The sequence below is a fragment of the Anastrepha ludens genome, chromosome 2 (genome assembly GCF_028408465.1).
Source record: "Anastrepha ludens isolate Willacy chromosome 2, idAnaLude1.1, whole genome shotgun sequence".
Classification (NCBI taxonomy): Eukaryota; Metazoa; Arthropoda; class Insecta; order Diptera; family Tephritidae; genus Anastrepha; species Anastrepha ludens.
In genome coordinates this window covers 145,671,586-145,686,759 of record NC_071498.1, presented here as the reverse complement: position 1 = coordinate 145,686,759, position 15,174 = coordinate 145,671,586, and the positions used below count along the sequence as shown (strand labels likewise).

The window sequence follows — 15,174 nt, the reverse complement described above, 5'->3', positions numbered from 1 at the left end:
CATTCATTGTAACATTTCACATTCATCAACAGCAATGCTTACTTTCAAATTCACTTATTATTTGTATAGATTCTACTATTTTCACAACACGTCTGCATGCAACTGTTGCATGAATTACACAAAAGGTGCAAGGCGGTATGCAACCTTTGTCTCCTGCGAAGGCGAACAAAAGAAATTTGTATTTGGTTCTTGGTGAAAATGGCAAATGTAGAAAATTTTGGCAGGCTGTTTAAGCGCGTGGTGAAATTGTCTACACAACAAATACCTGTAATGTTCACAATGAAAACAATTTTACTGTCTAGTAGTTTTTTACGCTTTTACACTTCACATCCGTATTCGTGATTTCTCAACGCATATGACGGCCATGACGGCGATGGCTAGTGCGCATCGTACACTTTCCCCGTCTCTTTTATGCACTTATTTCTATGATAGAGAAGAAAAACGAAAGCAAACGGGCGCAAATAGTGTATTTTTCTGCAGTTTTACTATTTTTCCGATGCCCAAGAATTTCACTTTGCTTCACTACAAAAAAAAAAAAATCATATGCGGCAAATTTAACCTGTTTGCGATATCAATATGTGCTCTTTGGCGCTAAAATTTTAGCATTTACTATAGTTTGCTGCAGGTTAAAGCAATTTATTAGGGTTCCCTGGTTTTTAGCACTAACACTGCATGATTACAGCCGCGGGACAAGGAACTGCGGTGAGCACTTTTCACTGAGACACTTTTCTACTATACGCGATTAATTTTCTCACTGAGTTTTTAGTTTCTCGATAATAGCGTCTAATTAACTATAGTCTTACGCACTTTTTTCTTAAAAATTAAACAATTGTCCACATAAAATCGTCACTTTTCGAAGGAACGTCTTCCTAGTCGCCTTTCAACTCCGTGCCGTTGTGGCAGACTTCGTGTTGCCAGACATATGCACACATGAGGTGTGGTATGAAAGCATGCAGAAACTGCGGCATAACACAATATAAATGAATAAATTTTTGACTTATTAAAACAAGTTTGCGTACATTTTCATGCAATAGTGATAAAATCAAATACACCTTTTGTTTGTACGCAAAAATTAATATTATTTTTATAAACACTTTTATGTTAATTCAAAGTGGCAGCACGCAGTGAAGATGTAGGGTGAAAAGCATCAAGGTGAAAATGAGCAGAGGAAATAGATATAGATACCTGTTGTCTCTTTTTATCGGTCACATGAATCATGGTTGGCAGGAGTGTGTAAAATGTTGTTTTGATAGTGTTGAGGAATTCTGGAGTTTTTACAAAACAAAAAAATCATAAAATGGCATATCCTGATGTTTGAAGGCAAAAATTTTCAGCTGCAAAACGTTTTCCATTTCTTCAAAAATGCAATTAAAATATAGCGCTGCACTTACACAAAAATCAAACAATGTGTTGCACATCTGTGATTTGTTTACATATCAACTGTGAATGACTGGTTTCTGCCAGCTGGGAAAGATTTTGCGCAGCCAACTTCAAGGTAAATAAATATTTTTATATTTACAATTAATAGCTGGGTTTTATTTATATTTATGACTCTATCGTCGTCTCACATCGTAAGTTTAGGTTATAAGGAAGATAAGACTTCATCGCTAATGGCTCCTAATGTCTTTGTATGAAAACTCGACTCTTTTACTAAATCTATGCGTATCCTATCGCTCAGAAAGACAGCCGTCGCGAGCCTTGCAGCTACGAACTAGTTTGGGCGGCTTTATGCCGATACGCGTCCGGAACGGTAAAACAGCTTGTACGGCTGTATGCCGACACTCGTCCCTAAAGGGTTAAAGGTAATGTGTCTAATATTTACCACTTTTAAAACTGTATTTTTTGCATTACTGCTTGCAGAAGTATTTGCGTACATAAGGTAGTAAACGGCGACGTTCCTCTGTAAACTTGGGATCATCACTGAAAAAAGCATAACAACAACCAGAAAAAGACCTGTGACACTGCGGTTTACGCTATCGAAATGACCCGGGCTATTGTCCGAGTTCAGCAGCGTACAATGAATGTTTTATGCTGCTACACAGCAATAGTGCAGTAAACAAAAAAGCAGATATGCGCCAGTGCTGAAGGTAAACATATACGATTTAGAATTCATAAAACTGCTTATTTCCAGACAAGATGTTGGATTCAATATGTTTATCTAAATGTTCCACCCATTTTGCCGCTGTTTGCTGCTGTTCCGTGCGCAATGCAGTGGGGCCCTTCTCCAACAATAGGACATTCCTAAAGTTATGAGCAAAAGATGTACTGCTTTCAAAATTTTCAGTAGCCTGGCGGTAGGAGCAGTAACATAAAAAAACTATAAAGCGCTGTAGAGTGGATAAGGATTCAATTATTTGTTTAGCAGCAAAGTAATTTTTTCATTCATATTTCCTCAAGAGAGGAATGGGCATGACGTGACAAACATGTTTCCGAATGGCTCGAAATTGGACGGAGGAGTTAGTGGGGGAATAATCTACGAAAAGCTCCCCATCAAGCTCAAAATTAGGCTTCCGGACCACTGTTGTGTTTTCTAAGCGAAAGGAAAAACGTAAATATCTACTTTGACAGCCAAGCGGCAATTAGGGCCTTGGCCTCGTTGCTTGTATGTTCGAAATTAGTCGGTGGAAATGCCTGAGATTTGCCTCGATTGCATCCGAATATTTTGATATAAGTTTCATTTGGGTTCCCGGCCACAGCGGCATAGATGGGAGATGCTGGCTGATGAGTTGGCTAGACAGGAACCCAGGAGGCTGTTTAATCGTAAATCGGAAAGATTGGGATTCCCTTGAGAACCTGTGGTATACTTCTGGAAAGATGGGCCTGGCGTTAACTCTGCGAGCGCTGGGCTAGTGCGCAAACATGCAAAGTCACAAGATCCTTCTGGTCACAGCTAGATTGGGGGCGCTCGAAGGAACTTCTAAGCCCAATAATTCGCAGCTCTCGAATTTGGTAGGTATCCTTACCAGATATTGTGCGCTGGGTATCCATGCGGTCAGACTTGCGATTGCTTCAAGTCCTTTCTGCAGAAGCTGTCTGGAAGAAGAGATGGAAAGATATAGACTTCTGAAATACATCAGTAGCTTGAAGTGGTTAATACACACGTATCCGCTGGGGGTGGGATACGGTACACTAGACAGGGCTAGCTCCTACGTCGACGACTGCACGATAATGGCGACGGCCAATGACACTGACGGTCTCTGCTCCAAGGTAAACGACTACCTCGTCTGCCTTTCTCGTTTCTTCACTGCGAGGAACTTAAAATTTTCCCCCACTAAATCCACGGCGACCCTCTTCACCACCTGGCCAAAGGAGGTCAAGCTGCAACTTAAGGTAAAAGTCGATGACACACCAATTTCGACGGTAAAATGTTGTTGCCGACTTTCAAGGCAATAGGCCGACCGGTTCTAAACTATGCTGCGCCTGTCTGGTCGCCTGTAACCAGTGATTCACAGTGGACGCAAAATACTGCCGTAAGGACCGTGACAGGATGTTTCATGATGTCCCCAATACAACACCTACACGACAAGGCCCACATGCTGCCTGTGAAGGAGCATAACAAATTGCTCAGCAAACAGTTTCTGCTAGGGTGTTACCGTAGGCCTCACCCATGCAGACATCTGCTTGAGCCTGAGCCACCTCCCAGGCACGTCAGGAGGGGAGATCCAAAACAAAACAGACAGCTGCTGGATCGGATAGTGTATAGATAGACCATAAGCGACATTCATCGGGAGACCATCATAACCTTCTTAAGCTCCCGACCCCCGAATGCCGTTATCGGAGTCCAACCACCACCTATCGTAGACGAAGAGCTGCAACTTCCCCGAGAGTCCCGCGTAAGCTAGGCACAATTACATACAGAATCGACCCCGACATACTAAACATATGTCCGGAATGTGAAGGCACCCCGCACGATATTAGCCACCTTTTCATATGCCCTATCAAACCCACTCATCTAACACCCCTCTCCCTCTGGACCCAACCTGTCGAAACAGCTAGTTACCTGGGCCCACCGTTAGATGAGCTATACGAAGGCGACCGGTTATTACACTACACTGACAGGGCAAAGTTACTGCTACAACAACAAAAACGTATCCGTTCGCACGACAGTCGGTTCTACGTTACCGGAACGATCCGGGTTTGTATCCGGTCAAGGACTGTCACTCCAGCAGCGTGCCCAGTATATTTATTGGGAATGTTTATGCTGCTACAACAACAACAACAACAACGTCTTTGGTCTCAACATATACGCCATGAATGCTGCAGCCTTTAGATTTGATAGTGAATCAAAATGACCATTACTCAAGCGACTGAGCAAATGCTTTTGAATCAGGATCGCCTACTTAGATCATCCGAAAATTGGCCAAAGCCACTTATTCCATCAATGAAATGATACATTGACTACAACAGCGCAATAATCATGCCAATTTGGAACGAATCGCATTTTCTGCAGAATGCACCCATTGTCGGCACCTTTGTAGTTATTACACCTATACATTTCCAAGGGAGCCTGGGCAGAGAATAGCCCATAACTTAATGTTCAAAATTGCGAAGTATAAGCCGGAAAACTGAAGATAAGATGAAAAGAAAAGCTGAATGTGTTTATGTCTAAGGCAAAATTCAATGTCGGGGCTCGTAGTTTTGCTTCTTGGCCGTATTTGGTATGCAGTCATAATTCTGCTTTCCTGTACTTACAATGGCAACACAAATTCTTAAATTTGTAGCAGTTTACTTGATATTAGAAGTTTGTCTAACTGATTACCACCGGCACTTTTGTTTTTCAATGCCTTGCCGAGGGAAATTTACATAATCGAGAATAGAGAATTGCACAAAAATCTTCGTATGTGTCGGAATATCTACACACACATACCCATCTAAGGTATATGTATGCATGTTTGTATGTATCAATGCATATTCATAAATTACGAACCGGTGGGCACTGCACTTCCGTTTACTTTATTTACCCCTGTCTATGTTTTGCATTTAGCTTGCTCGCAGTTCATATCATAAATTCATTGACACACAGACAGTCTCCTCCGGCCTTGTCGCTGTGAGTATATATGCATAAGCATATAAGGCACCACAAAGCAGTGGGCGATCATATTTCGCATCGTGAATTGCAATTTTATATGCCGACGCAAGCAACAAATAAAATCATATTTGCGGCGAAAACAATGCTAATATGAATATTTGGTGGTTTAAAAGCATTGAAAAAAGAAGATTCGATGAAGATGGTTCTTTTTTCAATATTGCAAAGAGAATGAGTACAATTTTCTTAATAATTCAGTGCTGCATTTATAAAATATGAAATAAAATCTTTTTTATTACAGAAACGCATTTGTGGGCTTGCTATTGCCGACTGACGGACGACCGCTGTGTGAGAGAAACCCGTTTCCCTATCATTTTTGATGCTGCATATCAGTTGTTGTTGTTGTAGCAGTTATCAAGCCCTGCTACGCACGGTAGAGTCACCGGCCGCTGTGGTCGTTCTCATCTAACGGTAGACCAAGGAAACATGCTGCTTCGTCGAGATGGGTCCAAAGGGAGAGAGGTGTTAGGTGAGTGGGTTTAAGGGGGCACAAGAGTATGTCTTTAGTGTCGTGCAGGGTACCTTCACATGCTGGACATATGTTGAGTATGTCATGGTCGAGTACATCGAGATCGCGCTTGGTAACACGACGCTTGGATCTGTCAATGGAATGATGTATTGTGAATCGTCGGCAAAAATAGCCCGCGCTTCGCTTCGGGTCCGACCAAAACAATCAACAAAAGTGATTGCCACTTGTTGTTGTAGCAGTTCATGTTGTTGTTGTTTTTGTTGTTGTTCTTGTAGCAGCATAAATAATCCTCATACATATACTAAGAATGCTGCTGAAGTGACAGTCCTTGGCCGGTTATGAATCCGGCTCGTAGACGTAGTTACGTTGGACCGACTGTCGATTAGCAGTGCATCTGTCATTTTGCTTGTTGGGTTTGACCACGTTACGATGTACCAGGTTACAGGTCTTCCAGTGCTCTACCTATTTAGCCCGCTGGTATTGATTTACCAGTTGCTGTATCACTAAAGTGAGATCTTTCATCTGAGGATCCCCGGGATCGGCCTCGTGTGGGTGGTCACGCTCGTTCGCTAACACGGCTGCTTCCGCTCGGAAATTACGACGAATGTTCTTTGGTTGTCTAACGGGTACGATGCGAGCCGTGGCAGTGATCGATTTGCGTCCGCCTACGCGCTCATCGGTGGGAATGAGAAGAGGCGTTGAAGGTGGCCTCATATCAGGTGCCAATCAGCTTTATTCAAGTTAATATAAAAGCGGTGATTCGCGGAAGTACATCAGCTAGGTTTATCGATCGAGACATATTGGGCAAGTGGTGTCATGTATTTGATTTCAGGTCCCATGTCGGTGTGTCATGAAAACACTACTACAGCGATCTGCACTCTACATTTTAACTGAAAAGATTCTTGCATCGAAATTGATTTCTAGTTGATCCTTCTTTGGCAAACGGTGCAGAAATTGATTCCAGATCTAGAGTTAGGCTCGAACCTAACCTTGAAGAGAACTCTGCTGGATAGAGTTGCTTCAGTGGCGAAAGACGAAGGATGAGGTTCAGCGCGCTAAGCAAAACCGGTTTACTGGGGTGGAATCCCTTGAGCGGCGAAACCCTCATTGATTTCGGTACGTAGAACGGGCTTCCATGGGAATACTCTAAATCAGGGTCGGTTGATGGTTGGTCTTTGATTACGGTATTCATGGCGTAAGAGTTGATTAAGATCTTAATCGTCTCTTAATGAATGTCGTTAATTACCCAATGATGATCCTTCGAGATCAATGATTTTTGTGTGCCTTGGTGAACCTCGTATTTGAGCTCAAAGAGCTAAATGATGTACATAGGATGCATATCACTTTTTTTGCTACTAAAGTGGGACCATAAGAGCTTCACTGTGCAGGAGGTGTTCGGACAATATCAGAAAACTCCCCATATATGTCGTAACAGGTCTGTGCTTCGTCATCTACGGGCTTCTAATAAATGTTCGGTATTGCGAAATGTGCAAATACGGTTATTTACCTTTACCCCAAGATATGTTGGTGATTGAAGGACTTTGTTGCGATTCACTGTCCTTTGGTTAGATTTGAGTTAGTAAGGTACAGAAGCAGAGAGAGTCTGACCTGAGGATGTCGAGATCCAGAAGTTCAAAGGTTAGTACGAAACCTCGGCAACCCATTTTAAATTCTTCTTGGCGGTAAGTGCTATGGTAACTGTGCGAGCTATGCTGGTGCTCTTCGCTACAGGTTAAAGGGGAGATATTATATTGCCCGACTCCCCTCGAGAGCCGGGTTTTGAGTTATGCGGCATTAACATCACTCCATTAGCTGTTAATAATTCAGAGAAAGGTAGCGTGGTGAGCAACAGAAAGATGACATCGTTGAAGTAGTTTACTTCTGTTATGCCTAAATTTTTTAGGGTCAGCTTCAGATTTTGTCGACAATTTGCTGAAACGACCCCTCCAACTGCGAAATTCGGTCTTCGGATTCATCGAATACATCCACCTGACTTGAAGTGGGTAGCAACAGTCATCACATGCGGAATGGGCTTTCGCTAACTCGTCCATTCTGTGCTGTAATGAGATCTATGAAAACATTGAAAACTAATTTTATATACATATTTACTTACATTAAAAAATACCCTTATAATTCATTGCACAAAATTTGTTTCTTATTCTAGAATTCCGAGACTGATGTCAGCCATTTTCAATTACTTCATCAAAACTTGTTCGGTAAACTAGAACATTTTTTTTTGTGATTAACTGGCTTGGCCCACCAAGTGTAACACGATAGAAACAGGAGCTTTAACTGTCTAACAACAGCAAATGAACGTAAAGCATAGACGTGTAAGTGTGTAAATGGTCAAGAAATTAGATAGAAAAATGATCTCCTGAAGTATAGTTAGATTGAAACCATTGCTTTTTGCGCTTTTTCAGATAAGACATGGAGGACTACAACTTAACTCAAGAAGTAAAGAGACATGCAGTTATTGTCGTTAAATGTGCAAATTACATCGATTTAGAAATCTCTAATTTTCTTAAGTGCGCCCGTTCAATCTTACATAAGGTTCGTCGTGAATTGGAAGCATCAGACGGCGATGCAGAATCTGTTGCAAAACGCAAAAAAATACGATATAAATCCTACGTTATGCGCAGAAGACAATTTATTTCGGAGCAAATACAAGAACTGCGAGTTATCCGGTCAAAACGCCTTCTAAACAAAATTTGACACTCCCAAGCGCCTGAGATGTTATGGTTTTTTCTAGACCAACCGCAAAAAAGGGCCAGAATAACAGATGGCTATGTTTTAATCCAACATATGTTCCTATTGTCATGCACGCGAAGTTTACAACCACCGTTTTGGTTTTAGGTGTTGTGGGCAGCGAAGAACATGCCATGCCATCAGCCTTCTTTACGGACATATCGAGGTTCTAGAGACAGTAGTGAAACGTGAAATCATGGATTAATAATGTACACGTTGACAGCACATACCTCTTTCACCAAGACTCTGCTCCTTCACACAAAGCGATGGAGACACAAGGTTTGATGGCTGAAAATTTCTACGACCACACAACTCTGAACTTCTGGCCACTCAACTCCCCAGTCCTTAACCACCTGGTTTTCCACGTATGAGGCATAGTTAAGTGTGAAACCAATAAGCATCCCCATAACAACATTTCCTCTCTGAAGGTTGCAATTAATACCGTTATTGTCAATATGAATAAGGAGCATTTGATTCGGGCATGCAATCATTTCCAGACGCGGAGCGAGGAGGTTATTTCTGCTAAGAGCAATTTAATTTAATGATTTTATAGATATATAATAGGTTAATGTTGTGTAAAAAATTCGTGAAGTTTGATTAAATTTTGTTCAAAATAAGAGCTAATCAGTTTCACTCTCAAGTTGTCCTGAAATATGATACGAACTTTGTAACATAAATGTAGGTATGTAAGAATGATAAAGAAATAGTTTCGATTCAATCTACCCGTCCTCCGAAGGAATCTGAGTAGATCTTGTGGTGCCAAGGAGCCAAGGTGGTCGCTTTTTAACGCATCAGTGCCAAAGACCTGAAGTCTGATTCGAGCGAAGGCGGGGCAGACGCACAGAAAGTGGCCCGCCCTCTCATCCTCCTCTTCACAAGCTGGGCAGAGTACTTCTGAAAAATTCGCCAATAACAAATTAGCCGTTGCTGATGGCGCCAATTTTGTATTCCCTGCACCGGGGGTTTTTGCCAATCACAGCAAATTTTTCGTTCGTTTATTTTTTCTCTCTTTGGGAGAGAATGTTTCCTTACGTTCTTGAACGATATTTTGGTGATAAGGTAGTTTTCTGAAAACTTTCAAACGAAAAAAAGGAAGCAATTCTATAAAAGGTGACCAGATACTAATGAAAACTTTTCCAATTGTTATGCTTCAGCAGCTATCACAGTTACCACTGAGATTCAGTTGCCATTTGCCATTTCATTATTCATCGTTTCACGCTTGCCGAATATGTGGATCTTAGAAAAAAATGTTCTCGAAATTCGAGCTGAGTTATAAATGCGAACTAAAAAAAATCATCGTCCCAGGTATATACATTTTTGGCTCAACGGTTATGTCAACAAGAAAAATTGTGATAATTGGAGCGATGAAGCATTAATGCCGTTACAAAGATTGACGGTTTGGCGCGGTTTATATCAAGGCGGTATCATCGGATACTTCACCTCTCGAGCTAACGGAAGAGATACCATAACCGAGGACTGATCGGCCAGTGTTCATGATGACCATCAATGATCGATTCGTCGCCGTTCGCAGCAATTGGGCCTCTGTTACTCAACAACGTGGAAAATTTTGCGAAAGGTTTAGGGTGAAGCCTTTCAAAATACAGCTGGTGCAAGAATTGAAGCCGAACGGCCTACCGCAACGCAGAAATTTTGGTGAATGGGCTCTTGAAAAGTTGGCCGAAGATCCACTTTTTTATCGAAAAATTGTGTTCAGCGACGAAGTTCATTTTTGGATCAATGAGCACGTAAATAAGCAGAATTGTCGATTTTGGAGTGGAGATCAGCCAGAAGAACTGCATGAGCTACCAATGTATCCAGAAAAGGTCACAGTTAGGTACAGTTTATGGGCTGGAGGTATCATTGGACCGTACTTCTTCAAAGATGCTGCGAATCGTAACGTATAGTAACTGTGAATGGTGAGCGCTACCGTGAAATGATATCCAACTTTTTTTTGCCCAAAATGCAAGAGCTTGACTTGCATGGCATGTGGTTTCAGCAAGACGGTGCCACATGCCACACAGCACGCGTAACAATGGACTTATTGAAAGGCGAGTTCGGTGAACATTTTATTTCACGTTCGGGACCTGTCAATTGGCCACCCAGATCGTGCGACATAACGCCTTTAGATTATTTTTTGTGGGGCTATGTTAAAGCTCATGTCTATTCAGACAAGCCTGCTCCAATTAACGCATTGGAAGACAACATTAAAACATTTATATGTGAGATACCGGCCGAAACATTGGAAAGAGTATGCCAAAATTGGACTAAGCGGATGGACCATTTGAAGCGCAGTCGCGGTCAACATTTGCATGAAATAATCTTCAAACATTAAATTATATGGACTGTACTATCGATTTAAATAAAAATTTCATGAATTTTTCTGAATTTTACGTGCTTTTTTTTTAAACTTTCCTATAGCTCTTAAAAAATCCCCCTTTATATAGAAAATACTTCGAAGGCGTAAAATAAATAACACTGATCTCGTTTTATTAACAAATATTGGTTACTTTTCGAACAGAATATCCATACCTTCTGGCCTCTCACAGCTATCAACTATTATATAATATAAACAACAAAAAATGCGCTGCCTAAATGTGTGTGTGTGTAAGTGCCTCCTTCTGGCGTTACTCCATTGGCTATGGACACTAATGCTGCTGTCACGATGCGTCTCTAGTTATCTGTATATCGAATGCCAACATAAATGATGGCATCGCCAATTGGCGGGGACAAAGCTGCGCTTCAAAAGCGGCCAGCGAACAAAAACACACATGGAACTGAGAGCAAACTGCACGCACACCTGTCAGTATAAATTCATATCAGAGCAGAGTCGCAAACCAGTGTCGCCGGTATAATTCATTAAAGTAAGTGAGAAAAATCCAATATTACCATAAATAGTAGGTAAGCGTGGGTAAGAAGAAGATTACAAGTAACAACAAAAGTGAAGCAGGCAATGCAAAATGAGTATGTTGGTGTGTTTACACTGCGATGTCACCGTCGTGTGTGTGTGCCGCTCTGGATTATGAGTATGTTGAACATGAAACGTTGTTGCTGCCTAGGGTTGATCATTGCCACTTACTGTGTTGTTTGTTGCTGGCCAGCTTGTTAACACATGTTACGCCACTAGTTAGACGACTGTTGATGTTTCGTCATATTTTTTTTTGTTTTCTCGTTGCGCTTGTTGTTGCTGTTGCTGCTTGGTATTGCAATCGCATCACTTTGAATCGATTAATTAACTCATAATCTAAAATTGGTTGGCGTGGCCATATTTTGTCCTTTTTGGTTGGTCATAAAAAAAATGTAAATATATGTATGTACATTAGGGCGGGTTGATTTTTCTTCCTAAAACCTTTCTAGCAGATTCGAATGCTATATAAAATTCTATGATAAAAAACCATATTCGAGCCCCCCAGGTAAGTAGGTAGGTTAGATGGGAAGAGCGCCACAGGTCCACTATGAGTAGCACTAGAGGGCCGTTTTGATACCATAATGTGGTACACAATTTAGGGAAGAGAAACCATCTACAGCCATCCACGTTTTAGATGTTTGATTTCCTTCTTACAGGAGTTGACCAGAAGAGAGCTGCAACATGGCGACGGCTGGGCCTTGATCACAGCTTGATTATTGGAAAAGATATTTATGTCTGGAGTTGCCTTTTATTTTTTGCACCCAGTAATAAAAATCCAGTAAAATAATATTGAAAATGGCTTTACTGCCTTTCAAAATATTCTCCTTGGAAGCCAATAAACTTTTGCGTTCGATAGAATCAATTTTCAAAGCACTTTTGCCACTCAGAGTGGGTACCTCCAAAACAAGCAGGCATCAAAAGTTTCTTTAGACGTTAAAACCCGTTAACTTCGCAATTTATTTTTTTATCTTCGTGGACAAAAGGAAACCATTAGGTGGCTACCCAGGGCTGTAAGGCGGATGACCCATCATTTCCATTTTTGAATGCTTAAAAACTTACTTGGGTGAGTCGATACGTGAGAGCTCGCATGGTCTTGGTGAAGGATGATTCGTTTTTAACGGTTGAATTTTCTTAATTCTCCGAAAACCCTCTGAGTTGACTGTTTTAGTTTATCTCGTGCTACAGTTTCGACATGACTAGACTTTCCAAAAAAAAAAAACAAGCGACTATTTGCTTTGAGCTGCTTCTTTCACGAACAATTTTTGTTAGATTGAGCTCGCCTTGGAACACCCATACTATCGACTGCTGTTTTGCTCGACTGCTTCCAGCGCATATGCATTCGTCATCAATTACGATTTCATAGGCGCACTTTAAACCATCGTGGCTGAATTCTGAATGTCTGATTTTGTGCCGAATAATCGTCATTTGCGGGAAGTGTTGATTTCCCTATTTCATTCGAAAAAAATGGCGGCTTTATGGAGATGCTGCTTAAGTGAAACAACGTACCGAGATGATTGGTTCCGTCGCTTCAAAGATGGTGATTTCAATGTTGACGACCGTCCTCGTGATGGAAGGCCAAAAACTTCGAAGACTCTGAATTGGAGGTATTGCTTAATGAGGATCCATGTCAAACGCAAGAAGAGCTTGCTTCAGTATTAGGAGTTACCCGCCAATCCATTTCCAAGCGATTGCATGCCTTGGGAATGATTCAGAAACAGGGGACTTGGGTGCCTTATGAGTTAAAACCAAGAGATGTTGAACGTCGTTTTTTCGCCTGTGAACAGCTGCTCCAGAGGCAAAAAAGGAAGGATTTTCTTCATCGCAGCGTGACGGGGATTAAAAATGGATTCATTACAGTAATCCAAAGAAAAGAAAGTCATGGGGACTGTCCGGTCATGCATCTACGTCGTCGCCTAGGCCGAATATTCACTCTACGAAGGTTATGCTATGTATTTGGTGGGACCAAGTTGGCGTTATTTATTATGAACTGTTAAAACCAAGCGAAACCATCAGTGGGGATTGGTATCGACTTCAATTGATGCGATTGAGTCGAGCACTGTGCGAGAAGCGGCCACAATACGCGGAGAGGCATGAAAAAGTGATTTTACCGCATGACAGCGCTCGGGTTTACGTTGCCAAACCCGTTAAAACCTACCTGGAAACACTGAAATGGGAAATCCTACCCCATCCGCCATATTGCCCAGATTTTGAGCCGTCCAATTATCCACCTCAACCTGTTCCGATCGATGGCACATGGTCTAGCTGACCAGCAGTTCCATTCATATGAAGACACCAAAAAATGGCTTGATCTGTGAATAGCCTCAAAATATGAACAGTATTACAGCGACGGTATACGAGATATCGCAGAAAGATGGGAGATCTAGCAGAAAGAAAGCAGTAGCCAGCGATGGACAATACTTTCAATGATTCACTTGTAACCATTTTTTCAGAAGAAAGTTGTATTTTCATCAAAAAAAAAAAAGCAGCTAGAACTTAGTTGCGCACCTAATAGTTCCGTCTTTTGGACAAGATGAATTTTTCAACTCACTGAAGAAATATCAAATAATATCAATCGTATATGTTACGTTAGTTTATGCTAAAAAATTCCAAGCTTTTTGATAAAAATATCAAATTACAGGTCATAATACCCAGTTTTGCAAAGGCGCAAAATACAAAAACCAACGGCGTATAAATAGTATAAAAGTCAATATTTCACTTACTATCATTTCTTATTTAAATATTTATAAATGTTTATTGTTGTGAGGCTTTACCAGTTCGATGTGCGCCCCATCGATACATCCGATCTCTGTAGGATTCTAAACTTTTTTGTAGAAATGTAACTTAGATTGCCGATCTTCATACTGCGTCCTTCCAAACTTGATACACTTGGATAAAATACTTAATATTCCTTTTAAAATTTAAGACACCGTAGTCCTATCAATTGCAATTCCTTTCCGATGAATCGTTGGAACTCTCGTTCCTCTCGTCGCTGCTGATTTCAGCTCAATATGGGAGACAGTTTTATTACAGGATAATTATCGTTACAAATACTCTGAAAGGCGTCTTTGTTGTCCTAAAGTATAAAATAAAGCTGCAAAAAGGAGTCGTCCGTTTATGTAGGGGATACAGCTTTGCATATGCCTTCACACAGGATCTGGAATATCCAAAGGATATAAGTGATCTCTTAGCAGACGTCACTCAACTTTCTCATGACTTTTCAAGTTGTTTTGATGTACTAAATAAGCAGATAGCATCGAAATTTTAACGCAAATCCTTAATTGAAAATTAAATTGAAATTTCTCTTGTCTGACAATCAGCTGTTTCGAATTCAATTCAATTTCCGGACATGTCCGACAGAATCCGAGTGTGTTAGTAAGAATGTGGAAAAAATCGTTGCTCACAAATTAACTCGCCCTAATATATAAATGTATTAATATATATGTATATACCCATACATTTTGTTATGTCACTTTGCTACTGGTGTTGCAGCAGCAATAAAATGTCGCTACTCATTAAAGATAACCAATAATCGTGACTCGGCAGCTTGTTGCCTCAACTCTTCACTTACTCCAAATATAAATATCTGTTAAGAAAAGAAAAAAATTACACACAAACAAGTGTAGATACATATGTACATATGTACTTGCACTCATGCATATGTAAGACATTTTATGTGGCATTGATAGCGCATTTTAATTGCGGCAAATCAGTTGAACGACTAACTTAGTTGCTCGGTTTGGTGAACTGGATAACTGGTTGGGATGGATGGTATGGCGGCAGATTTGTTTTTATTTTTGTTGTTGTTGTTGCTTTTAATCTCCACAGTTGCCACATGGTAAAATGATGCGCATGCGGAAAGTGGCATTCATTGACGCGTTGGCATGTTTACAATGCATAACATGCACCGCTTTTCTTGGCCGCCTAACTGACATATGCAACACCTAGTGTGGCAGCCGCTCTCCATAAGTT

The 15,174-nt window shown here is 41.0% G+C and overlaps 1 long non-coding RNA gene across 4 annotated transcripts; it reads left to right on the top strand.

Annotated features, from left to right (window-relative positions):
* The first annotated feature begins 1,310 nt into the window (after positions 1 to 1,310).
* Positions 1,311 to 8,883, top strand: LOC128855491 (uncharacterized). Of its 4 annotated transcripts, XR_008453731.1 has the most exons (5): positions 1,311 to 1,571; positions 1,679 to 1,802; positions 1,861 to 2,087; positions 7,720 to 7,885; positions 7,976 to 8,883. It is a non-coding gene; the product is annotated as an uncharacterized LOC128855491 (long non-coding RNA). The 4 variants fall into 4 exon arrangements; XR_008453728.1 differs by having other exon boundaries at positions 1,311 to 1,802; XR_008453729.1 differs by lacking the exons at positions 7,720 to 7,885; positions 7,976 to 8,883 and adding an exon at positions 5,328 to 7,685 and having other exon boundaries at positions 1,311 to 1,802.
* Positions 8,884 to 15,174: the final 6,291 nt, after the last annotated feature.